The sequence below is a fragment of the Polyodon spathula genome, chromosome 21, assembly GCF_017654505.1.
Source record: "Polyodon spathula isolate WHYD16114869_AA chromosome 21, ASM1765450v1, whole genome shotgun sequence".
In the NCBI taxonomy this organism is placed as follows: Eukaryota; Metazoa; Chordata; class Actinopteri; order Acipenseriformes; family Polyodontidae; genus Polyodon; species Polyodon spathula.
Window position 1 is genome coordinate 15,807,988 of NC_054554.1, and position 26,157 is coordinate 15,834,144.

Below are 26,157 nucleotides of genomic sequence, written 5' to 3' on the forward strand. Positions count from 1 at the left end.
CCCAAATCATGACACTACCACCATGCTTGACCGTTAATATGAGGTTTTTGCTGTGGAATGCAGTGTTTGGTTTTCGCCAGACATAACTGGGTCCATGTTGGCTAAAAAGTTCCACTTTTGACTCATCTGTCCATAGAACATTGTTCCAAAACTCTTGAGGATCATCCAGGTGCTTTTTGGTACTCTGCCATGAATCCCATTTTTGCCCAGTGTCTTTCTGATTGTGGAGTCATGAACACTGACCTTAGCATGAACACTGACCTTAGCCGACGCGAGAGAGGCATGCAGATCCCTGGATGATGTTCTAGGGTTTTTTTGTGACGATTTTACACGTTGCTCTTGGAGAGATTTTGGCAGGACGGCCACTCCTGGGAAGATTCAATACTGTCTCAAACTTTCTCCATTTGGACAATATGGCTCTGACTGTGGTTTGTTGGAGTCCCAGAGTCCTAGAAATGGCTTGTAACCCTTTCCAGACTGATAGGCATCAACACATTTTTTCTGGAGGTCTTCAGGAATTTTGTTTGATCGTGACATGATGTTCCTCTAGAACTTGTGTGCTGACAACTTCACTCTCATGGTAAGGGCCAAAGTTAGTCAGATTTATATTGGGCAGGGCTAGCCCAAATCAGGCCTGATTTGTTACCCATAGTATTCAAACAGCTGACCCTAATTATCCCTTTAAATTGGGTTGAGGGGGGGGGGGGGGGGGGGCAATAACTTTTTCACACCTGAAGATTGCATGTTTGATTTACCTTGCACACCAAACAAATGAAAGAAGCAACACATTTTGGTGTCATTTTCTCTGTCAGACTCCCTCTTTATACTAGTACAACCCACAAAAAGATCTAACCAAATTTAATAGGAAAAATTAGCAAAAATGTAGAAAATCAGGCAGGGGGCAAATACTATATCGTGTGTGTGTGTAAACAATAGTAACTTTACAGTGCAAGGTTATTTATTTAATATTCTCTATTTATTCATTGTCTATTCCATATTAGTGAACTTTGAACCATGTTTTTCAGAAACAGTGGCTTGAAACCTGGTTCCAGGAGACTGGGAGACCTAGTTTGAGGCAACATGGTTGGGCTGTATCAAACCCAAGCCTCTCCTGGTGTGCCCAGCAGTGGCCTGAAACCCAGTCTCCTGAAACCAAGTTCCAAGACACAGTGTGGCTTTGTGTTCTCTCAGCTTTATTCACATTAGTAGAGCAGACACCATGTGAGGAGAACATTATCTACTTGAGGCTGTTGTTGATTCCTAATATAACAAAACTGGCTGTTTGATTTTCAGAGTGGACCATCGAAGGAACTCGTCCAGAGAATAGGAAAAGGCAGCTGCTTGTTTGTTTGTTATAGAGAAATTTCTATAGACGGTAATTGTGACATTGTTAATAACCAGACGGATCTAACAAGGACTATATTCCATGTAATTTCAACCATATTATCTGAAATGTTACAAAAAGAACCGTAAAGTCAATTTAAGGACTCCAGCATTTCAAAAGTGTGTTGTTTCTACCACTCAATTTATATGTTATGCTATGAAAAGTTAGTGATCAGTTTCATGTTATTATCTGGTGCGTGTCAGAATTTGTCACACAAACCAACTGCGCATGTCCATTACTGGTCACACATGCCCAAATCATTTCAGTGGCTAAAACCAGGAATTGCCATCAGAACCTAGTAAGTGACTGCAACTTGCAGAAGTGCTTTGGGTACCGATGTTCCTGAAGCAATTTACTTCTTTAGCGATTTGGAGGGATGTTTCTTAAATGTATATTATAGTTTTATATGATGAATAATAATATTACTTAATAGAAATAATAATATTACTGAATAGAAGACCATTTAACCCTAATGTTTAATGTTTTAAAGTTGTTTGTGATGAATTTTTAATGCAAGCGATATTAAGTGAATGTTGCTAGCCTAATGAGGATATTTTAATAGAGGAATTATAAAAAGTAATAGGTTATCACGCTGTAACTTCAAATGAGCTGATGTTAGGGTAGCCTCAGTATGTGCTTATTGGTATCTTAATTATAGTAAATGGAAGCATTTGTGATATTTATTTTTGTCATGAGTGGTGTGCAACAGATGAATTTACCGAAAAAAAAAAAAGATGTTCTTTATGTGTTACTAGTTTGTATTTAAAGACCTTATTGTACAAACATTCTTTTTTTTTTTTTAAATCCCTGTACATGTTTTGTGGCAGTTTGTTTAAACATAATGAAAAGGCCTGATGAAAGACTCTGCTTTTCACAAAGAAAAAAAGTTTAGATTTAAAAAACGATTACGCCAATGATATTTTCCTGGTTAAAATGTCATTAGTTAATGGAGCTAGTCTTGTATAATGTGTTGTTATTTTAGCGTCTCTTGTATTTTTGGAAAGCTGGTGCATGTGTGTGGGAGAGTGGAGAGTCGCTGGATACTCCTGTCCTGAGTTCAGTTTTGAACACTGCTGGTCTGAACTGTAGTGCATGTGGGATGTACTCTGCAAATTGAGCTGAGCCAAAAAAACAATCGGCAGAGAAACTGCTGTGAGAGGCTCCAGTTGTGGAGCCTCGAGATACTGGTGTTTTAGTGCAGTACTGAACAATGCTATTTGGTTAAAAACAAAAAGAGCAAGTTACTTTTAAATGTGTCATAAGTACAGCTTAAGGCTTTGTCTAGATGTTATATGTTTTAACCTTTTAAAACAGCAAATCCTCATAAAACAGTACATATTCAATTTTAACACTATTTCTATGTGACGTTTTAAATGTTTTACTGCCTTAATGCTGCTCCCTAGCCAAAAGGTGTCTTGATCCTAGTGTAATCACTCACTGAAGGTTTAACTACCCATAACTGTTCTAATGGCTTTCCTAAGGGACTTAACTAGTCTCCTTAGAACCTATTGTGATTTCATAAAGCAATTAGAACTCAATTGACCCCCACCCCCACCCCCACTCATTCTCACAAGGCATATTAGTTTTGATCCCTATGTCCTGGACTGAAACTAAACTGGAGATGCTTTTAAACAATCAGATGACCTCACCCTCCACAACGATTACGAGAAGTCTAACAATGACTGAGCTGCATCTGAGAGGGCAATGTAAAACCCCATCTCTGACACTGCAATACTAGCTGGATGCAATATGTGCCTGAGGGTTTGGCTCTGATTCAGTCAAGCCTTTCGCCTGTTTTTTTTTTTTTTTTGCTGCTGCTGCTGCTGCTTGCTTCTGCAGGATATACTGTAACAATCCCACCTGGAGTTTCATGTGGAGGTCCTATAGAGAAATATGCTGCACTGTATGCTATAGAAACCTATCGTGGTTTGTTTCTACTAGATGCAAGTCATCCAAAGTGTGTTCACTAGAGATGCAACGTTTAATCATTTGATCGTTTTTATTTATTTTCATGGCTAAACATTCATTGCTATATAATTGCCCTGGTTCCCCATTTTGGAGCATAGCTAGCTACAGTATATAGAAACGCATGCTTTCCTTGCTAGACTAATAACTACGTCTGTTTGTTTTGTGATGAAAAATGGCAGAATCTAATGAAAGGTCTGTCGTCTTGACTTGACTTGATTTTTTGTTGGCAAACTTTTCTCAATGCATACATAATATAATCTATGTATAATGATATGCACATGCATGTGTTCAGTTGTATTGTATAAAGATGTTTTCTTTCCAGCTTTTGGATACAGAAGTCTTCCCAATGCATTGGTTATTGTCCAGCATTGTGTTGGATATTCACAAATTGTCTGCGGATTGCCTCTCTAGATTTCACTACACTTTGCTGAGGGTCCCTCACTTAAATTACTTTTCTCCCCCCTTTAAGACTAACAGAGCACGATTTTGGTAACCGTTTAGGCATTTTCTATGTGTGATGTACATTAGATTTCCATTAAACTAAAAGTATTATGTGTAATTCAGTTCTACCCAGAACAACTGTTAAGGCAAGTCTCAAAATATTGTTGACACTTGTTTCTACATGAGGGAAGTACAAATCTAAGTACTTGTTGTACTTCCTTATCGTGTATTTCAAAATTAAAACATACAGTAGTCTATGTTTTTAGTTTTCCAAACAGAAGTGTATTTTATTAGTCACCAGTGGACTAAAAATTTGTGTTTGTACACAGTTGTACAAGTGACAGAAATTCCTGATACTATTCACAGCATTCCAGAGACATCATGTTCTGTCCATGGGGATTTGAATGTCTCAAGGCACTCCAATAATGATATGCAGGCAAGCCAAAAACAATGTTTAGGAAAATATGAATCATTCCTAGTGACCAAATGACCTCTTGCTTCACCTGGCTGTATTAGTGATGACAACTCACAGAAGCGCTACCATACGACTGCCATTTATACCAAACACGGTATATTATTCAAAATAAAAATAAAATTAAGTACCTTTTTCCACTGTTGCTGTTTTCGACTGCCATCATGTTATCGGATTCAAATAAAATGCCTGTACCAGCTATTTACTCATGACTAATATACAGATTGAATAGAAGGAGTGGGTTTGATTTTGCTTTCACAGGAAACAAAGAAAAGGACCTGGAAGGTCAAGAACAGTGTATGCTTGCACATTCTCCACATAGACAGATATTTATTTTAATCCTCTGCAGTTTCCAATAATATGACAACAAATAGCACAAAAAGTACAGTTGGTATTGAATAATAATAACAATAATAAATAATAATAATAATAATAATAATAATAATAATAATAATAATAATAATAATAATAATCAGCTATTTAGAAAGTACAGGCCGATGTTGGTTTATCACAGGATGTACATGTTCTGGAGGGAATTCTGAGGTTTTAAGTCCAACTATTTAAAGTAATTAGCCTACCTGTTGAGCTAATGATTAAAGAGCTGGAGAATGAGCACAGGGCTTCATTACGGGAAAACTGCTCTCATAAATGTGGGTGTTTTAAACTTAATAGCTTGATGACCTTCTACTGTAAAAATGCTCCTTACTGTATATTGTGTCTTTAAAACTTTCACCATAGTATAAGTGGATAAGTTGGTTTGTCACAAGAGTTGACTACAGTATGCAGTGTCTCCCCTAGGCCAGGGGCTTGCATTCATCATTTCAAATATAAAGACAGTTACGGTACAGTTTCTATTTTATTTTGGTAAATGATTCTTACTTGTGTGCAGACTTGACTAAAGATGACTAAACTGTATTTCAAACACAACATTAAAACTGCAAATGATTAAAACAGGGACCCTCCTTGGGATGTAAGTTTTAAACATTTCTCCAAGAGAGTATAGCAAAAGCCTGTACATACGTCATAAACCTGTCAAAAGCGATGGTTTGTATGTTTATCATTTTGCAACCACTAATATAAGCTTACGTTTTGCATGTTTGGTGATTGCCAGTAATTTTGTGTAGTCGCTGTTTATTTTAGTATTTGGATGTGGGCCACTGTTGTTCATAAACTGAACAGCAGCTGCCCGTGTAATAAACAGGAAGTCGGATCTACTGAATGTGAGGGATTCTTGTTTGGAGGGCTATCTTCACGAGAGATCCCCACACAACTCCCTCACCCCTCTGTCAGCAAGTCTTGTGTCAAGTGGTTGCTTGTCTCTGCAATGAGCGTTTTTTACTTCAGAGTTGAAGAATCAGGGGTTCAGGTTTGATGTGGTATTAACTCTGTCAGCAGGAGACACACTGTTTAGTTTTAGTTGTATTATCTGCATTCTAGATAGAAAGATTGGCGATGACTGAGGAATGGCATTATCTCGAAGCAGCCAGCAAGGCCTGTCCTACATGTTTAGATTCACCATTTTAATTGGAGATTGTTGCAGTTCAGTAAATAAATGTAAATGAAAGTTAATATGTTTGCTTTTTTTTTTTTTTTTTTTTAGCGAAATTGCAGAGTATCCCAGTTGTTTTTCATTTCCTGCCAGCACTCATCCCCTCAGTCGGTGAACCTGTTCACCACTTGGACCTCCCAAAAATGGATTTTTTTTATTTGACGGTTTATTATGGCCAGTGCAATACCTGTGGTGTCCGACTGGTATCAAGTGTACATGAGATTGTAATTGGGTCTGACTTACCTGTTGTGTGTGTGTGTGTGTGTGTGTGTGTGTGTGTGTGTGTGTGTGTGTGTATATATATATATAATGTGTGTGTTTTATTTATTTTCATTTCATTGGTTGCGCTTTTTGGGAATAAGCGGTGAAGCAATTTCGATTTTTGGAGGGATTCATGATTCTAAAATATCTTTACACAGGTAAACGTTGATGTTATAGAAGAAAAATAAGCCTCAGAGAAGTAGGGAAAAAACCTGGAAATGATTTAGAAATGGAATGCAGCAGACATCTCTCTTCTGAGATGTGAACTCTGCTGCCCACACAGGTTGAAATGCATGCTTCATTTCAGTCCATACCAAGGTTTGCCTGGTCCTTCTCTTATGTCTTTTATTTTGTGTGCTGGTATTCTGTGAACAGCAATTGGAATTTATAACCGTTTTAAGCCCTTATGTTCTTAGTGATGTGAACACCCGGTTGGACTCAATTCTTCCTTTGTGTAGGTAACAGGCAGTGTTGTGTGCTGCACTGGTGTTGCAGATTGTCCTGCCTCTTGTCGGTGAGATGGGAAGAGATGAAAGGCTCTAAAACCACGAATGCAGACAAGCCCGACTCTTTTTGCATTGTGGTTTAAGATGCTTGCGGTGCACAGGGTTGTCAGTTCACGCCTAGCCTGCACTCTGTTACACGTAACAGTTTGACACACTTCGCATTCTTAATAGAGCAATTATTGCTTGTTATATACAAAAACATGTGTTCAGTTAATAATGGCAGGTGATTACAGATAATTATAGATGATTGTCTACAGGTCACTGGGTCAGTTATCTAGCAGGTAATGTCTGTTTCCTCAGGCATTCATACCTAATTCTTACCCAGGAGGTACAGTTTATATTTAAGTTTTTGGTCTATTAAAACAAACAGTGGAAATCTGTTTATAATGCACAATACTTCAACACCTGTACAACTTATCAAGTAGGGTTAAAAAGGACCTATGTAAACAGAAGGCCCTCAAGATAAGGCCTCCATTATGGGTTATTATTACCAAGCAGGACCAGAAGGATGATGCATAGCGTGTGTTTTAAGGTTGGTTGTAATGGGACTCCACTCGTTCTCAACGGCAGTATGTGAAAGGCTAAAACAGTCACTCCGCTCCCTGTGCCAGCTTCTCTCACGTCTATTACTGTATGCAGCCCTGGTGTGCTGCCAGGCCAATATGCAGCACTCAAATCCCAGTTGCTTAACTGTTTTGATACAAGGTTAGGCGATCCTGATGGGTGTTTCATCTTTGATTGCCTCACGAATAATCAGATTAGAAAAAAACTAGGTCTGAATCTGAACTAAAGCAACTCCTATGGGTTGAAGCCTGTTAGCTATGTTTTACTGTGAAATTTAAAAAATATGAAATAAACTATCGCTTTTATTGAGAACTCTGTGGATATGGACTTGATTCTAATGGGAGTGCTGTCTCCCCTTCTGGAGATAAATGTTAAATGTTAAACACTGGGAGGTGAAAAATAACAAAAATGAAATAACAAATGTGCACACATTATATATTAAAATGTGCAAGTGTCATATATATTAAGCATATACTAAATACAGTACACCCTTGCTATAACAAAGCCTGTTCGGGTCCAAAGCCTTTTGTTCACTATAGTAAAAGGACAATCCAAAACGAACAATATAAGCTGCTGGAGTAAGTTAAGGAAGTCACCTTGGATAAAGGCATTAGTACTGTTTTCTTTGGTTTTCTTTATTATTACAGTATTTGTCACTACTAGCACTAATAATAATAATAGCAATGAGATTGTGAATAAAAGTAGAATTACAAGTACAGTACCCAATTTGTGGCATGCTGCATCCAGTATTCTGCCTATATCCTATTCATTGAAGATCACAGTACTAAAAAAATAAGTGTGTTCTTTTTTTTTCTATTTTGTTTCAATTGCAAATATTAATTGAGATCTTGTTTCCTTATTTAAAAAAAAAAACAAACAAAAAAAAAAAACCGTTGCTTTGCCGTGCCGGTTGCATAGAGCTGTACAAGCCAGCATGAGCAGCAGTTTGATTTTATTTAATTTTTTTAAATCAGTATTTAATCGTACAATAAAGGCCATATAGCAAGGTTGTAAATAGTGTATGTGCACTCGGCTGATGGTTTGGACCCAGGACTGTTGCTGTACTCGGTACAATAAGTTACAAGCAAGCACCATACAATGAAAATAAAATGACTGGTACATTTTATTAATCACATTAAAGAAATGAAAGATGCTATGTCAGCATGCTATGTGATAATAACTGCCATATTCTATTTTTTTTTATTTATTTTTTTTCCCTGGGTTGGGAAATAATGTTAACAATTTAATAAAGGTAACAACAAGGTAACAAAATGTGACTCTTGCTGATCAGAGTACTGTAGCTTGTATTTCCAGTCTGTAACTTTAGTTTTAAAAAAAATCACAGCCTTCAATATAAAAGTACAGTAATCCCTCACCAACCGCGGAGTTCATGTGTACGCAGTTTTCCTTTTGTATACCAATTTGCCAACCGCGGCATACAGATTTGTGTATAAGCGGTTTTGCACGGAAACATATGACATGTCCACATTTGCTTCCGCGCCATCTTGTGTATTCTTGCACGCTCCCATCTCGCCAGCATCTCCCCCTTCCAGTACCAGCATGATCTCTCGCTTTGTCTCATGTACTAGTCATAGTAGTATGCGCATGCAGTCTCATTGACTGGTGTAAATTATACTAAGATAACACGGAACAACAACACCCTGGCCTTCAACTCTAAGGAGTCAATGTAAATAAAACATTACTGAAGTAACTTACAAAAAATAGATGGTGAGTAAGTAGATTCAAGAAAATGCACAGAGTCCTTTTCTTCAATCGGTTGCCAGGTTTATTGAAATATGCAGGGAGTCTGGTCCCTGGTACAGGACAAACACAATACTCAACATTACAATGTTTGCATGACATTAAATACCCTTCTGTATAGATGGTCCACCTCCCCTTTCTCTGACACTTAACCAATTGCAAAGGTAATTTAATTTATTGTGTGAGTGTTAATGTGTGTGTGTGTGTGTGTGTAGTCTAGTGTGACAACCTCTGAACTCAGTGCATTCTTCACACTCCTGGAGACAAAAGGTCCATACATCTGCCTTTTGTTATCTCCTTGCGACCCCCGTTGATGCCAGTGGGATTATCTCTTTTGATCTCTCTGAAGTCTTTAGAGCCTGTTCCCTTCTAGTCCACAGCATTGTTATCTCGTTAATTGCATTGTCTCTATCAGTGGTTAGCAGTACATGCAATTTGAACCAAACAGTCTGCTATCTGCAATATTAGTCTCTTTTCAGAAAAGAACACCAGTATAGCTCTGCCAGTCCACATGCGTAGCAAACCCCTAATCAATTCTCGATCCATGTTTTCCAACAATTACTTTTTTATTATGTTGTAATTTTATTACTTTTTACATGTTACATTATCCAGTATGTTATAGTATTTGCATTGTTTTTATGTTATTGTGGTTTTCATTTGTGTTTAGTGAAGGAAAATGCTATTTCCCATAAGATCTAGTGTTTATCCATCGTGGTTTTGCCAACCACAGGGGTTTTGAAGAATGTAACCCCTGCAGTTGGCGAGGGATTACTGTATGTACTTTGACTGTCGTAGCGTTCATTTTACCCTTCGTTTCAGAGTAGCAGACAGTCACGTGACATATACCAGTGCACTGACTAGATAGGATTGCTTGAGTTGTCAGGGGTGTTACAAAGGGCAATCCTCGCGGGATTTGGTCACAAGCAATGTGTACGTCATCCCGGAAATCACTCAAGCATTACCGGTGAAAAACATTGATCCCTAAATGTGTTTTACCGGGATGATCTGTGTGCGGAATCTCGATTGAAAAACCGCTGTTCGATTAAAGCACAGAACGTTATCTTGTTATAAAGTAGAAATCTGGTTACAAAAAAAAAACATGTTGTCCGACAGATTTTTGTTGATTGTCCCGGAACGTCGGGCTAGCGATTTTGCTAGACCTGGTGTGGGTGGGGGTGGGGGTGTGTATATCATGCCACCAGTTTGAATGATTTACTTTCATGGAAGCAAATAAAAAATGTACAAGAAAAATGGAACTTAAATGAATATTACTAAATACCCAGGTATCTCCTGAAATATAATATTATCTCCTCTTTAAAAATATGCCAAATATTTTAATGAGCAAGACAACTCAAGTAGAATTGTACCCCAAAATGTTATCCTTTTTGAAGGACAGCAGTATAACTGGGGATGGGGAATTTCTTTCCAGCTAACTTCACTCAGACTGCTGTCTTTTCCTTCCTGTAATTCAGTCTTGCATACAAGATGATGTAGTCTAGGGGTGGGAAGAAAGACAAAGACAAGTAAAAACAGGTTTGCAAACTCATTCTTTGTCAAGGAATGAGAAAAGCTCATATTGTGAAGCTCACCTTCTGATGTACAGTGTAAAGAGACACAGCCCTGAAGCCTGTAAGGCTGATCAAGTCTTTATAAGCTTTGTCGATTTGAATATCCCCTCTGCCCTTTCTTTTCATTGATTCATTTCCCTGTGCTATGCCTGGAGGCAATGTGAAATGTGCATTCAAAAGTTTGCAGCACATAAAATGGCTCATTAGTTCCTGCTGATAATTAATGATTTTGTCAGCAATCTTTTCAAGTGAAAGCTTTAACGCACCCAGGCCATGTGTCAGTGATGTCATCATGCCAGCTGCCTAGGCATGCTTGGCTCTTGGAAGATCCGGACTCGCAGATCAGATTAATGACGACTGGCATTTCTTCTTTGGGTGTACAGAAGTTCATTGGACGGAGGCCAGGATAAATTTCGATTCTTTCCCCTTGGCCTTTTTGACAGGAACCTCTAAACATAGATCTCCTTTTCCATGCAATATGATTTTATTACAGTAATCTACCTAACATCTGTCACATTAATGAAGTCACAGGTATCCACCACGGATATAACAGGGAATTGAGGTCCTTTTGAGGTTATTCGGGAATCGTGAAACGGCAGGTAGTGTTGCATTTTTGATTTTGCAACTTCTAACATTTTCTTTGCAATGGATAGCGCATTTGCTCTGCTCAGATAGCAAGGACGTCAGACAGACACCTGTTGTTGACTCAGTTATCTCTATCAGGTGCCAGTTTTTTGCTGTTGACATGACAACATGCAGTGCTTATACTGTACAAGGAAATGTTTCCTTTTGGCTAAAAACTGATACGCCAACTCCTAAACCCATGTGACAATACTTTATTATCCTCTGTATATTAAAAAAAAAAATAGTTTCAAGCCTGCCTTAAGCCCTGTACTGCACTATGTGTCGGCCTCTCACTGAACATGCTGCTGCTAATGCTGCTGCTGTTGTTGTTGGTGTGTGTGTTTTTTGAAGATGGTTATGGGTCATTGTTGCTCAAGTGGAACAAATCCTGGGAGGCCATTTCCTCGTTTTGTGGTAGATCATCCATAAACCACATGTGAGGGAGGAAATGTTGCCACAAATTACATAATTCATTGAGCAATCTCCATTGGTTCACTTGAGCTGGGATGACCCTTAAGTAACAAATGACCAAATTAGTCAACACTTACGGACTCTTGTTAAGTCTGTAGTCTTAACCTCTGCCCTGTTTATTTTACTGTAGTCTTCTCTGTGCTACTACAGTAGACAGGTTGACACGTCAGGATAAACAAACATTGGGAGAGGGCTCCTGGGATCAGAAAATTAAGTTCCTCAGGTTACAGGCCAGGGTGTCTAATGTGTCTCAGCATATTTGTTCCTGGTAGTAAATTTCAAGACATCCCAGTGTTTTGGCTGGAAGTGTCCTGGTGGGTATCGGTTTACCATTCTGATGCAGAGCTCCATTTAAAGTATTGAGTTTCAGCATTCTGGAATTAAGGTTTTTTTTTTTTTATTATTTTGTTTTATATATATTAAACCAGTGTGCTGTACAGTACAGTGGGTATAGGAATGAAGGAACTATTGATTTCTGTCCTCCTCACATCTGGGGACTAGTGTCAGTACAAATTGGACCTCGACTTAATAGTTTTAGTCTTTCTGACCTAATAAAAATCTCAATGATAATTTCACCCCAATATTAATCCAAATCTTAAAGTCCCCTGGCAGGGACAATACTTCATATTCTGTAATTTAAAAATACACTTTGCTCTGGCTTATAGTGCCTGTTGGTCTAGATGTCGGGGGATGTGGTCATGACTGGGCAGTTTGGGTTGTGATTTTTTAATTTTTTTATTTTATGATTTCATAGCACTTCTGATCAATCATGATTCTTTTTTTAATGGTTTTGTTGTATACCTTATCAAAGTGTGGCTGCTCACAGGGTATTTAGTACCAACAGAATCAACAACACTTTTAGTGGCAAGATATTCAAGTACCCTCTGAATTATTTCAATTCCGTAAGCAGAATTTTGAACAAACCTTTAGCAGTGTTTCTTTGTACATGTCTCTGCTTTGTGACTGGTCTAACAGTAATTCAGCTGGCCTGTCTCTAAAGATGTGAATCAGTCTTGGATTCGAAGTTCACTAGGTAGATACAGCAGGGGAAAGTCAATGAATCAATTGCAATGTATTAATTGCCTGGCTCAGATGGAGTTGTGCTAGCACATTTGTTACTGTAGCAGCATGTAATATTACAAATAAAAAAAGAAACTTACGTGTTGGTACTGTATTCCTATATAATAGTAGATTTTTACAAAACAGGGAAGGGAAAGCTAACGTAGTACCCCAGTGAGTACATAAAAACGAAACAAACGCTGGGTTTAGTTCTTAGCAGGAGAATTAAACTTAAGATAAGAAATGTATAAATAAATAAATACATATGTTTTTGATGATTGTTTAGCTGAGGGAACACAAAGCCACTTTGTGGTTTGGAACTTGGTTTCAAGAGGCCACTGCTTGGCACATCGGGAGAGACTTGGGATTGATACAGCAAAGTTGACTCAAACTAGGTCTCCTAGAACTAGGTTTCAAGCCACTGTTCCTGAAAAAGTGGCTTCATGTTTCCCTTTGCTTTAGAAACACAGTTATGGGCAAAATAAAAGATTATTAGTACAATAGTACTATCAAGACTAAACAAGTTAGTCTAGTGTGGTAACCAGTGGTGTACCACAGGGTGTGGTAACCAGTGGTGTACCACAGGGATCAGTATTAGGTCCTCTGCTATTCCTAATCTACATTCATGATTTAGATTCTGGTATAGTAAGCAAACTTGTTAAATTTGCAGACGACACAAAAGTAGGAGGAGTGGCAAACACTGTTGTAGCAGCAAAGGTCATTCAAAATGATCTAGACAAGATTCAGAACTGGGCAGACACATGGCAAATGACATTTAATAGAGAAAAGTGTAAGGAACTGCACTCAGGAAATAAAAATGTACATTATAAATATTATATTGGAGATACTGAAATTGGAGAAGGAATCTATGAAAAAGACCTAGGAGTTTTTGTTGACTCAAATGTCTTCATCTAGACAATGTAGGGAAGCTATAAAAAAGGCTAACAAGATGCTCGGATACATTGTGAAAAGTGTTGAATTTAAATCAAGGGAAGTAATGTTAAAACTGTACAATGCACTAGTAAGACCTCATCTTGAATATTGTGTGCAGTTCTGGTCACCTCGCTATAAAAAAGATATTGCTGCTCTAGAAAGAGTGCAAAGAAGAGCGACCAGAATTATTCCGGGCTTAAAAGGCATGTCATATGCAGACAGGCTAAAAGAATTGAATCTGTTCAGTCTTGAACAAAGAAGACTACATGGCGACCTAATTCAAGCATTCAAAATTCTAAAAGGTATTGATAGTGTCGACCCAAGGGACTTTTTCAGCCTGAAAAAGAAACAAGGACCAGGGGTCACAAATGAAGATTAGACAAAGGGGCATTCAGAACAGAAAATAGGAGGCACTTTTTTACACAGAAAATTATGAGGGTCTGGAATCAACTCCCCAGTAATGTTGTTGAAGCTGACACCCTGGGATCCTTCAAGAAGCTGCTTGATGAGATTCTGGGATCAATAGCTACTAACAACCAAACGAGCAAGATGGGCCGAATGGCCTCCTCTCGTTTGTAAACTTTCTTATGTTCTTAAGCTATCGATAATGTCACGATAATAGTTTATTGTTCCAAACCTTTCCTTAACTTCAGTGAAGTCTGAGATGCTTTCCTTGTATAGAATCCAGTTCTCAATCTTGTCTAGATCATTTTGAATGACCTTTGCTGCTGCAACAGTGTCTGCCACTCCTCCTATTTTTGTGTCGTCTGAGAATTTAACAAGTTTGCGTACTATACCAGAATCTGAATCGTTAATGTAGATTAGGAATAGCAGAGGACCTAGTACTGATCCCTGTGGTACTCCACTGGTTACACACTCCATTCTGAGATTTATCCTGTAATCAATACTTTCTGTTTTCTACATGTTAACCACTCCCTAATCCATGTACATGTGTTTCCTTGAATTCTTACTGCGTTCAGTTTGAGAATTAATCTTTTATTGGGAGAGACGAGCATGGTGCGGACTGGTTATTATCTGGATTAACACCCCACTGGGGTGGCTAAGACGAGACCACAAAAATGATTCCGGCATCTGGGGCCAGAGTAATAAGAACTGAGTCAAGGCTTGTCCCATCCTTGCAAACTGTATGCCCCAGCTAAGTGGAATCTATTTTATGTATTAGGACCAAATCAAATAGTTTTTTTGAAGTACCCAGTGTTTTCAGACACTTCACTAAACTTACTTTTAGGCATCTTCCATTTATGCCCTCTCATCCTACTCACTGTGCTGAAGTAGTGAATTGTGTTAATTTGTATGATTTAGCATTGTATAACCTTCAATTAAGCCCCCCCCCCTCCATGAAAATATGTAATTATTTTAAATTGTCCCTATAGCTCAGGCCTAATGAATTAACCTGCTGAAGTTCCGAGCCGCCTTAGTAACTCTTACTCTCATGTCTAACACTCTCGCCCCTCTGAACTCCCTCATTGAAAACAAACACTTAAAGTTCACGACTTTCACACGTTTTTTCCACAACTTCCATGTTCCTTTGTTGTTGCTATTCTTTTTGTTTTATCCAACACTGTTCTACAAACACATCTAATAAAACAACATCCAAGCTCCACAGTTCTAGCATTACATTGGATTGTTTTGTCCAATAATATGTTACTGGTTGCAGAGAGTTTGTTCTTAAATCCATGGGACAGCGCAAAGAGGTAGGATTACCTAACCTTTTACATAACCTTTTACAAAGGTAAAAGATTAGGTAATTCAACCAGATTGCCACCTATCCCACCTCAATTACCTTGTATATGTTATCCTGAGAGCCAGTAGAAAGCACTGCATCTATATTGTGCAAAAGTAATATTCAGTTTGCATGAACATACCAGTGTATGAAAGTCAGCTTCTATTTCTGGCCCAGTAATTAGATGTTCTTTTGAAGTTTGATGGATAACTTTAATTAATCTAACTGAAGTGATCCCAGCTCTTGGGGTAGGTGGCACCATCTAAACGACTACTGGCTCGCTGACAGACCTAGATCCTCACAGATGTGTTTAGCAGAGAGTATTTATGAAGTTTGATGAAGGGATGCCAATGGATTTCACAGACAAGAGAAAGCCACAGCATTGTGACTCTAGAAACACCAATCGAATATTTGTTGATAACCAAAAAAAAAAAAAAAAAATGTACTTGTCTGTACCATATCCAAATACAGTATTATAAATATCACCTAGCACTTTATTATTGAACAATTCAGTAACCTTAATAGTTGGATGTGTCTGTATGTGTGATGAATTCTGCACACAGTGTTTAGCATCCCCAGAAAGGGCTAACCCTATACACATCACTCTTTTATTCAAGAATGGCTTATCCAATTGTAACAAGACGTGTTGCAGCTTAGCATGAGTGTATCAAAATATGGGCTTCTATAGAAGCACTGTGATATGTATGTCACCCTTATTGACATCCAATTGTGATGAAACTGATAAAATACATTCTATATCCCATGTTCTTGATAATCTCAGAATATGGGTGTGTATGGTATGGAGGTTCCTGTCTGATTTTTGTCACATTTATTTTTTTCATTGCTATGTGTTGAATGTACAGCTATGGTCAAACATTTTGTCTTGCGTAGAATTGTGCCATTAAAAAAAACAAAAACATGAACAGAATTTAGATTTTTCTTTTTATTTATCATGTTATCAAAAAAACTACAAAATGATACCGCAAACACCTGCTGGAAGCCGTAGTAGTATAGTATTTCATGTTAGATTTTGAAATGTCACATTTTTCAATTCAAGAATATGTAAAACTAAAGTGATATTTAAATTCAATACATTAACGTAACATTATTCAGCAGGTTTCACTGAACTTTATGAAGCAAAATTAGTTAATTCTGTAGGACGATGCAGAACTTTTGGCAATAGCTGTAGGTCAGGGTGATGTAGCTCCTTGTTTTATTGATAATGTGTTGTATTTGTTGTCTTGCATTCTTTTGAGTTCGCAGGGGATGAAGTTTTAGAATGATTAGTTAGGTTAATTTTTTTGTTATGGCCTTCAGAGACTGGATAGGAATGAGTAAAATGGATATATAGGGAAAGTCCAGTTTAAAGGCAGCAGTAGCAACTGGGGGGTTTCCATATTTTAGAATATTGTGAAATATGTGCGTTTTAACAAAGGCCATTCAAGTTCTTCAGTGTTGCTTGAAGATGTAGGTCACAGCGACCTTGATATCATCTCTTATCTCTTTGCGCTGTCCCATGGATTTAAGAACAAACTCTCTGCAACCAGTAACATATTATTGGACAAAACAATCCAATGTAATGCTAGAACTGTGGAGCTTGGATGTTGTTTTATTAGATGTGTTTGTAGAACAGTGTTGGATAAAACAAAAAGAATAGCAACAACAAAGGAACATGGAAGTTGTGGAAAAAACGTGTGAAAGTCGTGAACTTTAAGTGTTTGTTTTCAATGAGGGAGTTCAGAGGGGCGAGAGTGTTAGACATGAGAGTAAGAGTTACTGAGGCGGCTCGGAACTTCAGCAGGTTAATTCATTAGGCCTGAGCTATAGGGACAATTTAAAATAATTACATATTTTCATGGAGGGGGGGGGGCTTAATTGAAGGTTATACAATGCTAAATCATACAAATTAACACAATTCACTACTTCAGCACAGTGAGTAGGATGAGAGGGCATAAATGGAAGATGCCTAAAAGTAAGTTTAGTGAAGTGTCTGAAAACACTGGGTACTTCAAAAAAACTATTTGATTTGGTCCTAATACATAAAATAGATTCCACTTAGCTGGGGCATACAGTTTGCAAGGATGGGACAAGCCTTGATGGGCTGAATAACCTCTTCCAAAACTCAGTTCTTATTACTCTGGCCCCAGATGCCGGAATCATTTTTGTGGTCTCGTCCTAGCCACCCCAGTGTATATTAATCCAGATAATAACCAGGACGCACCATGCTCGTCTCTTCCAGTGTAAACTGTAAACACTCCAGACACCTCCTTCACAAGGTCCACATCGCCACCACTGCTGCTCTCATGTGTACAGAAAACGTTTGTGTCTCCCAGCAACAAAGGCCAGTTAATGACAACACTTGCTCAGCCATCAATTTACTGCAGTTTAATATTCCAAACTCTGACCTTTACAGTGGAAGACCACTGAGCCAACTTATACAGTGGGTCATGTGAGGACATTTCCTTTGGGGAATGTTCTACTGTTGCCCTTGATTTAGATTAAAATGGTGCTGGACCAACATTTAATACAGTGGCTCTGGTGGGTAAATAGATTCTGGAAACACCAAAGAGCTCTCTTCCAAACCCATATCTACAACTCTGATTTGATAATCTCTGATATGTTACCTTTCTCTGTGTTATCTTGTATTTTAATGTAACTAAAACAATTATTTTTACATGATCTCTATATTTGTAAAGAAATATTTGTTTTTACTTGGTAACACCATAGTACGGGCCATTTCCATGTGATTACACGCATATTCCACAGGTAGTTGTTACGTAAAAACACTTGACCTTTTTACCTGAATGTGAAAATAAGTGGCAGTCTTATTGGTGACTTTTATGCAATATGTAGATTGTGTCACCGGGGTCTGCAATAATCACCTAACGTAATGTTTTTTTTTTTTTTTTTTTTTTTACGGATTGTGAAATATTCCTACAGCAGGTGTGTCTCACTACAGTATGTCTAGTCACCATTAGAATGGTATTCCCCTCTTATTTAAAACACCCCTGTGACATCATCCCTACTTGGGATACCAGAATTAAAAATGAACTGTCCCACAAGTCTTTAGTGGTCAGATGTTTTGCTCGGATGTCTCAAGGCCTAACTGTGAGAATCATATTTCAAAGAGGAATCCCTGCTACATCTCCACCTGTCACCTGGCAACAATCTGGCACTAGTGGATGTAAGACATACCACATTTGTTCTATGTGGTATTTCTTAGCGATAGATTTCTTAAATCCACTACAGTGTTGCAGGGGAGCTGTTGTGCATGGCGAGTCATATAGTCAAGGGAGTGCAGATTGGTTTCCTAGCTAAGCAAAGCTAATAGTCTTTGCTTGTAGACAAAATTCTCAGGGACTGTTTCTCCTCATGTGCTACAGCTATTGGTAGCACTAGAGTGCTGTCTCTTACTCCATAGCTAGAACATGCAGTGAGTGTAACAGGAAGTGACATGTAATGCACAGCCACTGAGACGACAAAAGTACAGCCTGCAATTTCAAATGACTCAGACTTGTCCAGAATGGAACAACCTTTCTGTTTGGGGTAAGGGCCAATGTTTAGTTTCAGTATGAAATACAGATAGTTCTCACTCAGTATCAGTAGCTCTTTAACAGGAAACCCTGTACAGCTGGTCTCTATGTCATCAGTACTTCGAATCTCCAGCCGTAACTCTGCCTAATTTAGTGTTTGGTTCACACCCTGCCTCTGTGTACAGACATTTCAAGGAACAGTGATCACATTCAAGACTCTGTCTAGTTCTTTAGAAAGTAACGTGATATGTTGTCAAGATAAAGGTGGTTCTGTGTTGCACGTACAAGTCAAGACCATTTTTGGAGAGGTCATAGGTTGTTGCCTTTTGGCTTCTTCTAATTCCTACTGAGACACCCTAATTAACTTGGTGGTACTTAAATGCAGCATCTTCCCAAAACATATGTTTCTTTTTCAGATGTATCTGAATTAATTAATTATTGGCACTTTTATGGGGCAGACTTAAAAGGTGAGGAAAGTATCATACATTACTCTTATCCCCCCCTTTTATGAATTGGCATTTGTTATAAGGGGGTTTCCTTTGCCATCAAATACAGAGTGCTGTAAAGAAACATAGGCAGCTTTGCTGATATGAAACAATAAACTGTTATTTCTAGGAATTTAAATCTTGGCATTTTCTTAATTAATCGCCACATCTGGACGATTAATTAATCAATGAATCACACCCATTTGCTATAAAATGCAATTATATTGAAAGACAACGAAAAGTAACACTGAGTATTAAGCTAGTTTTTTGCAGCTTTTATTAATGACACCTAATGTTTTACAGGCAACTTTAAGTTAACAATTTGACGGTACATGAAAATGTTTACTTGCATGTAATCTGAAGTTAGCCAAAGCAAGTCTTTTAATATAATACATACAATGCTGTGCCATGCATTACTGTAAATTAGCAGCAGTACAACAACCAATACTGTGTCGTATAAACTTTAAGCTAACGGGTAATTTTTTTTAATTGAGTGCTGTTTTATTTTAGTTTTATTTTAGTTAGCTGAATAGGCCATAATTAAGACTTAGACTTGGGCTATAGATGTAAATGTGCTGACATGTTACAGATTTAAACAAATATAATACATTGTTTTAAAAGAAAAATCAACTTATTTGCAACTCAGGTAAGATAAACTCGTAGTACTGTACTCGTAGTAAATATATATTTAAGATGGATACACCTTATTACAGTCACTGTGCATCATTGTATTAACACCAGTACAAAAAACTAGTCACTTAATTTTGCACTCTCGTTTTCTCGTTCTTCTTTCCACTTTTAAATGAGAAAGTAAGGACATGGAGGATTTAAAAGCCCATTTAATTGTTTCAAAGTAAAACTCTATAAATGAAACATATTTTACAATTAAAATATTGTTATTACTTGCTAATGCTATTATGAATAGTAATAGTAATGTTTGTCCAGCTTATTTTTTATTAAAGATTTTATTAACAACGTGTTTAATAAAATGTTGCTCGTTTTCTGCATTCTGCACACAGCAAAACCGGTCAATTAAGCTAAAAGCTAAGACCCCCCTCCCCTTTTTATAAACTGCAGATGTTTCTCTATTTTATTTTGTTTTATTTGTGAACAAAATGTATCTGATTTTAGAACCCGCCGCCGCTACACTTTCAAATGAAGGAGGGCTGGGAGAGCTATAGTATGTCTGAAATGACACAATGTCTGGGGGTTGGCCTGATTTAAATGTGATCCCTGCCTGGATAGTTCAGAGTCAGTCATCCTGGAGACCCACTAGGTCTGCCATTTACAGTGGAGCTTTTACAATCGCCAGGAAGTCAGAAAAATTTATTTTACAGTCAGGTCTTGGCACACACCCCCCTCCCCCCCTCTGAAAAAATGAAAATGAGGTTGCTATGGCAATGTTAAGGTAAATAAAGAATGTGAACAAATCCTGAGTAGGTACTATATGCTGAAGGTAAATAAATATAGTTATGTACCGTTGTGTACAGCCTATTTCAACAGAAAACCTTTGGTTTTGTAACTGGAATTCAGATTTGACATTTCCTTTTGAAAGAGAGTTGATTTCAAAATAGTACACAACTGTAAACATTGCCACATTTTAAAGGGGAAGTGATTTCAAGCTTCTAACAATATTGGTGGTCATAAATTGTTGGTAAAAACAGCTTTACATAGGATGGGATCCTGAATTGTACGAGGAGTAGCAGTCACAAGGTTATTTGACACTCAGTTGGCGTGTTCTCTGAGTGAAACTCGGCTTCATAGATTGTCTGTCCCTGACCATTAAATAAAAGATTTAAAGACCTTCAAGGCATTGCTGCCCATAATGCCTTAAACATGGCAGAGTTCCAGTTTAGTGTGGCTATGGAGTAATTATGGATGAGAAACTAAGAAATCATGAATGGAGGGGTTAAGATCAGCAGACACCACTGCTGTGCAGAGAAATCTGAATACATTTTAATTTCCATAATTAATGAGTAAAGAATACAAATAGAGATGAAGAAATTCTGATATAATCTGAGTTTTTGTATGAGTGCTATTCAACCTGTGCGTAGTAGAATACTAGCCAATGCCATTCCACCTTATCAGTCTTAATTAGGTACGGGCAGTAATACAGAACACATATATACAGACAGTCCCCTTTTACGTGCTGTGTGTTTCCCTTTGTAATAGCCAGATACAGTAACTGTTTCATGTTTAATGAGAACTTTAAAAGGGGAAACCAAGCTTTTTCAAATGTGTGATATTTTTCAAGTCATATTTCTCATATTTTCTGAAAGCCAATTATAAGAACATAAGAACATAAGAAAGTTTACAAACGAGAGGAGGCCATTCGGCCCATCTTGCTCGTTTGGTTGTTAGTAGCTTATTGATCCCAAAATCTCATCAAGCAGCTTCTTGAAGGATCCCAGGGTGTCAGCTTCAACAACATTACTGGGGAGTTGATTCCAGACCCTCACAATTCTCTGTGTAAAAAAGTGTCTCCTATTTTCTGTTCTGAATGCCCCTTTTTCTAAACTCCATTTGTGACCCCTGGTCCTTGTTTCTTTTTTCAGGCTGAAAAAGTCCCTTGCGTCGACTCTGTCAATACCTTTTAGAATTTTGAATGCTTGAATTAGGTCGCCACGTAGTCTTCTTTGTTCAAGACTGAACAGATTCAATTCTTTTAGCCTGTCTGCATATGACATGCCTTTTAAGCCCGGAATAATTCTGGTCGCTCTTCTTTGCACTCTTTCTAGAGCAGCAATATCTTTTTTATAGCGAGGTGACCAGAACTGCACACAATATTCAAGATGAGGTCTTACAAGTGCATTGTACAGTTTTAACATTACTTCCCTTGATTTAAATTCAACACTTTTCACAATGTATCCGAGTATCTTGTTAGCCTTTTTTATAGCTTCCCCACATTGCCTAGATGAAGACATTTCTGAGTCAACAAAAACTCCTAGGTCTTTTTCATAGATTCCTTCTCCAATTTCAATATCTCCCATATGATATTTATAATGTACATTTTTATTTCCTGCGTGCAGTACCTTACACTTTTCTCTATTAAATGTCATTTGCCATGTATCTGCCCAGTTCTGAATCTTGTCTAGATCATTTTGAATGACCTTTGCTGCTGCAACAGTGTTTGCCACTCCTCCTACTTTTGTGTCGTCTGCAAATTTAACAAGTTTGCTTACTATACCAGAATCTAAATCATTAATGTAGATTAGGAATAGCAGAGGACCTAATACTGATCCCTGTGGTACTCCACTGGTTACCACACTCCATTCTGAGGTTTTTCCTCTAATCAGTACTTTCTGTTTTCTACATGTTAACCACTCCCTAATCCATGTACATGTGTTTCCTTGAATCCCAACTGCGTTCAGTTTGAGAATTAATCTTTTGTGCGGGACTTTGTCAAAAGCTTTCTGGAAATCTAAATAAACCATGTCATATGAGCAGGTTGGAACCAGTAATAAAAGTACTCTTGAAATTTCACGGGTCACAGGTTCAAATTCATCATAAGGATAGATAACTCCTGGCTGCAGACACATCATCCTTTGGCAGGTTCTAAAGTACCTTTCATTGATGTTTTCAAAAGGCGGATGGAGGGGTTGAAATTTCCACAGTTCTAATCCAGAATGCCTTTGTAGACAGGCAAACGTTCCAGTGGATTTAGTGGACCTGCTACTACAGGAGCTCTTGGCACCTTGTGTAAAAAGCAGGTGCAAGCATCATTATCACTATCTGGATTAAATGGCGATACTCTTCATTGGTCTGTAGAGTACTGTATTGTTGACGAGGAGAGTTTCCAGTCGCCATTCTGATTAGTGTCACTTAAGCTGTTTCTTTTATTTCCCTGTCTACATAAACAAGCAGCCTTATTCCTAGATGTAAAATAATTCAGTGAGATTTTTTTTTTTCTTTTTAGAAAACAAATAACACAAACTGATTTTATTTAGGTCTGATTTATTATACTAGTTTGTACATAAGGTGAATCGAGTAGATTTAAGATTTAAAGAGCAAGTAGCTTCCTTTGTCGCTGCTTCTTTGACTAATTTAGGGGGGTTGCATTCATTGTGAGTGGTTCTGAGTTATGTACCTCTCATAGGGTTTTCTGTAAGCCTGGCTTTGAGCTTGCTATGAGTTTGTCTGTAGAATTCAAGACTGAACAGCCTTCCTTGTCTTGTGACAAAGTGACCTTTAAACCACTTAGAAAGATTGCAAACACCATAAGATAGCAAGGAGAATATAAAAAAGCGTTTAATAAAATGTATTATATTTCATTTGGGGGAAAATAAGACAAACAAGAATATCATTGGACCTGGTTTAAACCTTAGTAAACCTGTCCTGTAATCTTTTTTTTGTGCAGAAATACCAAATCCTTTCTGGCACACATGCTATTTGTAAACATTGCTATCGCTCTTCCAAGGTTGAAGGGTGTGGGGGTTGCTGTTAAGGGCAAAGCAGGTGATCTCCAAACACAAAGGTGTGCTGCAATAACAGTAGGATTTCAGCAAAAGCTCACACTTGTCTTTTTAGAATTGTTGCTAATTGTTTCAGTTTTAAATTAACCTCACAAAAAGGTGTTGTTTAAATGAAGGTGTGTCATATCTCTCCTCTCTCTCTCTCTCTCTCTCTCTCTCTCTCTCTCTCTCTCTCTCTGTCTCTCCCTTTCTCCTAACACCTGACAGACTCTTGCTTGGGTGGAGCAAAGGATGTGTGTCAGCTGATGTATTGTTGTCACTGTGCGCTGGCATTACTAAAACCTATCTAAGAATACTTGTTCAAACTGAGAGCCCAGATTTGTCACCATAAGCTTATTTACTGTTCAGCCTCTATAAAGGTGCTTTCACATGAGTTAAGGAACTGCACTTCAATTCCAGTTGCCTGGAAAATATATCTGTTGTATAGATGAGATCAGCCAAGGTGTCGTATAGATGGCCAGAGCAATCAGAACTATTTTTCTGGCAGTACACTGCTGTGTACTAGATGTTGCCAGCTCTTACTACTATGAAGACATCTAGCTTACATTGCATACGTCAAAGGCAGGGAACTAGAACTGAAAAGCAGCTCCTGACTCAATGCACCTTATATAGATTTATCAGAAATACAAAAACATAATTATAAACAATTTGCTATTTAATTTATCGCATCTATAAGCAAATCTTGGCGTGTTTACTCTAAAATCTCAGACAGCCAGTAAACTTGGCAGCTGTCTCGCATATGTTCTTTCCATCTCACAATCATTAAAAATCTGTGTTTTATTTGGACATTTTTCTGGTAAAGGCCAAAGTTTAAGGTTATTGGGATGCTGCGGCTTGGGCTTTGTGTCACTAACAAAATCCGCTTTTACTTTGAGTTCCGTTTTACTATCGTTGTGCTCACTTCTCATAGTAACCAAGACCACAAAAGAACTCAATCAGTTACCAGAAACTGAAACAATTTGCTTCATTGTTTCCCCCTTCCACTTTTACAACTATCAACTTCAAGAGGCCTGCTTGTAAACCCAGTCCATAAATTTAATAGGCTTCAGCATTCAACAGCTATGCACTGGGGCGATTTTTCCACCCTAATCCAGTAGGAGGACAAAGGCCAATGCAGTGCGCCTTTGGATTCTTAGCCAACCTGACGCCTGCAGGCTTCAAACCCTACTTGCATGACTCATACTAGGTGGTGTGGCACTTACTAAAGACACTTTGGCTGAGCTGCACAGTACCTCAAAGTTAAAACACCTTATCACACACATGCACCAAAAACATGCAATAATAAGAAACCATGAAAACAATGAATGTAATTTGAAGCTAACCTAATAATTGAAGGTTGTGTTGACTGTCATTGTACTGTACAGCATGTAGAATGTCTTCAAGCCCAGGTGCTGACGTGTGCAGAGCTCCCAACTGTATGAGTGAAAAGGGAGCTGAACACACATCATGACGTAGCTGGCTGCTTTATTTTTTTAAATCATTAGGAAGTGATAATTAAGTCAGACAGCCTCCATTTATTACACGCCGAAATGTAGTGGTTCAAATTTATCTGGGGTATTTTGAAATTTGTTTTTGTTAATCAACAGTAAAATTGAATATATTGTAAATGGAACCTTGTGCTAAACTGCTGTTTATTTTTCTCTGTTGTGTTTGGCTCGCTGGTTCTGAGCGATTTAACAGCTTTTGGTTGTTCTTAGTGATAGGCCGTCACAGCCCTTGTTCTGATGGCTGAACAATGTTCCCAGTAAATGATTAAACACAACCATATCTCGCTTCCTGAATTTGGGTCTCAGTTAAAGCAACAGTGTACTTTTCCATGTTAATAGAAAAAACGTGATAACAAGCTGGGCTTCAGGATGAAAGATTTCCTGATCAAAACAAAAAGATTGCAGATTATCATTATTTTGCACAGTTTGGTTTTTTTTAAACCTATTTTTTCAAGATGGTTAGTGGATCTACTTTTCATGTAGTATTACCTTAGAATTACTTTTAAAAAAAAATGGTATACTGTATTCACAACATACTGGTCTGAAAAGCATGAGCTTCATAAGTTACCTTCTGTTCTGTTGCTTCTAGATTTCTATTGGAGTATTTTTAAACCAAGGGCATACTGTACATTGTATTGCCCTGTTTCGTTGCATACTCCATCACAAATAATCAGGAACAAGAAACAGGAAGTTCTGGAGGAACAGTTTCAGGTAGTGTCAGTAATGCTGTAAAACAAGAGTCCACAAAGCTTCCCTGTCAGTCAGTGGTTTATGGTATTTTGAAGCGTAACATGTAGCACAGACAGGAGGATAATGGTCCCTGTGTGCTCAGGCCAGCAGAGTGCCATCATTTCCAGGCTTGCTACAGGGCTTGG

The 26,157-nt window shown here is 37.9% G+C and overlaps 1 protein-coding gene across 3 annotated transcripts in view; it reads left to right on the top strand.

Moving 5' to 3' along the window:
- LOC121296084 (C-Maf-inducing protein) overlaps positions 1-26,157 on the top strand; it is a 90,144-nt gene that overhangs the window by 29,670 nt on the left and 34,317 nt on the right. The gene's annotated exons all lie outside the window — the stretch shown is intronic.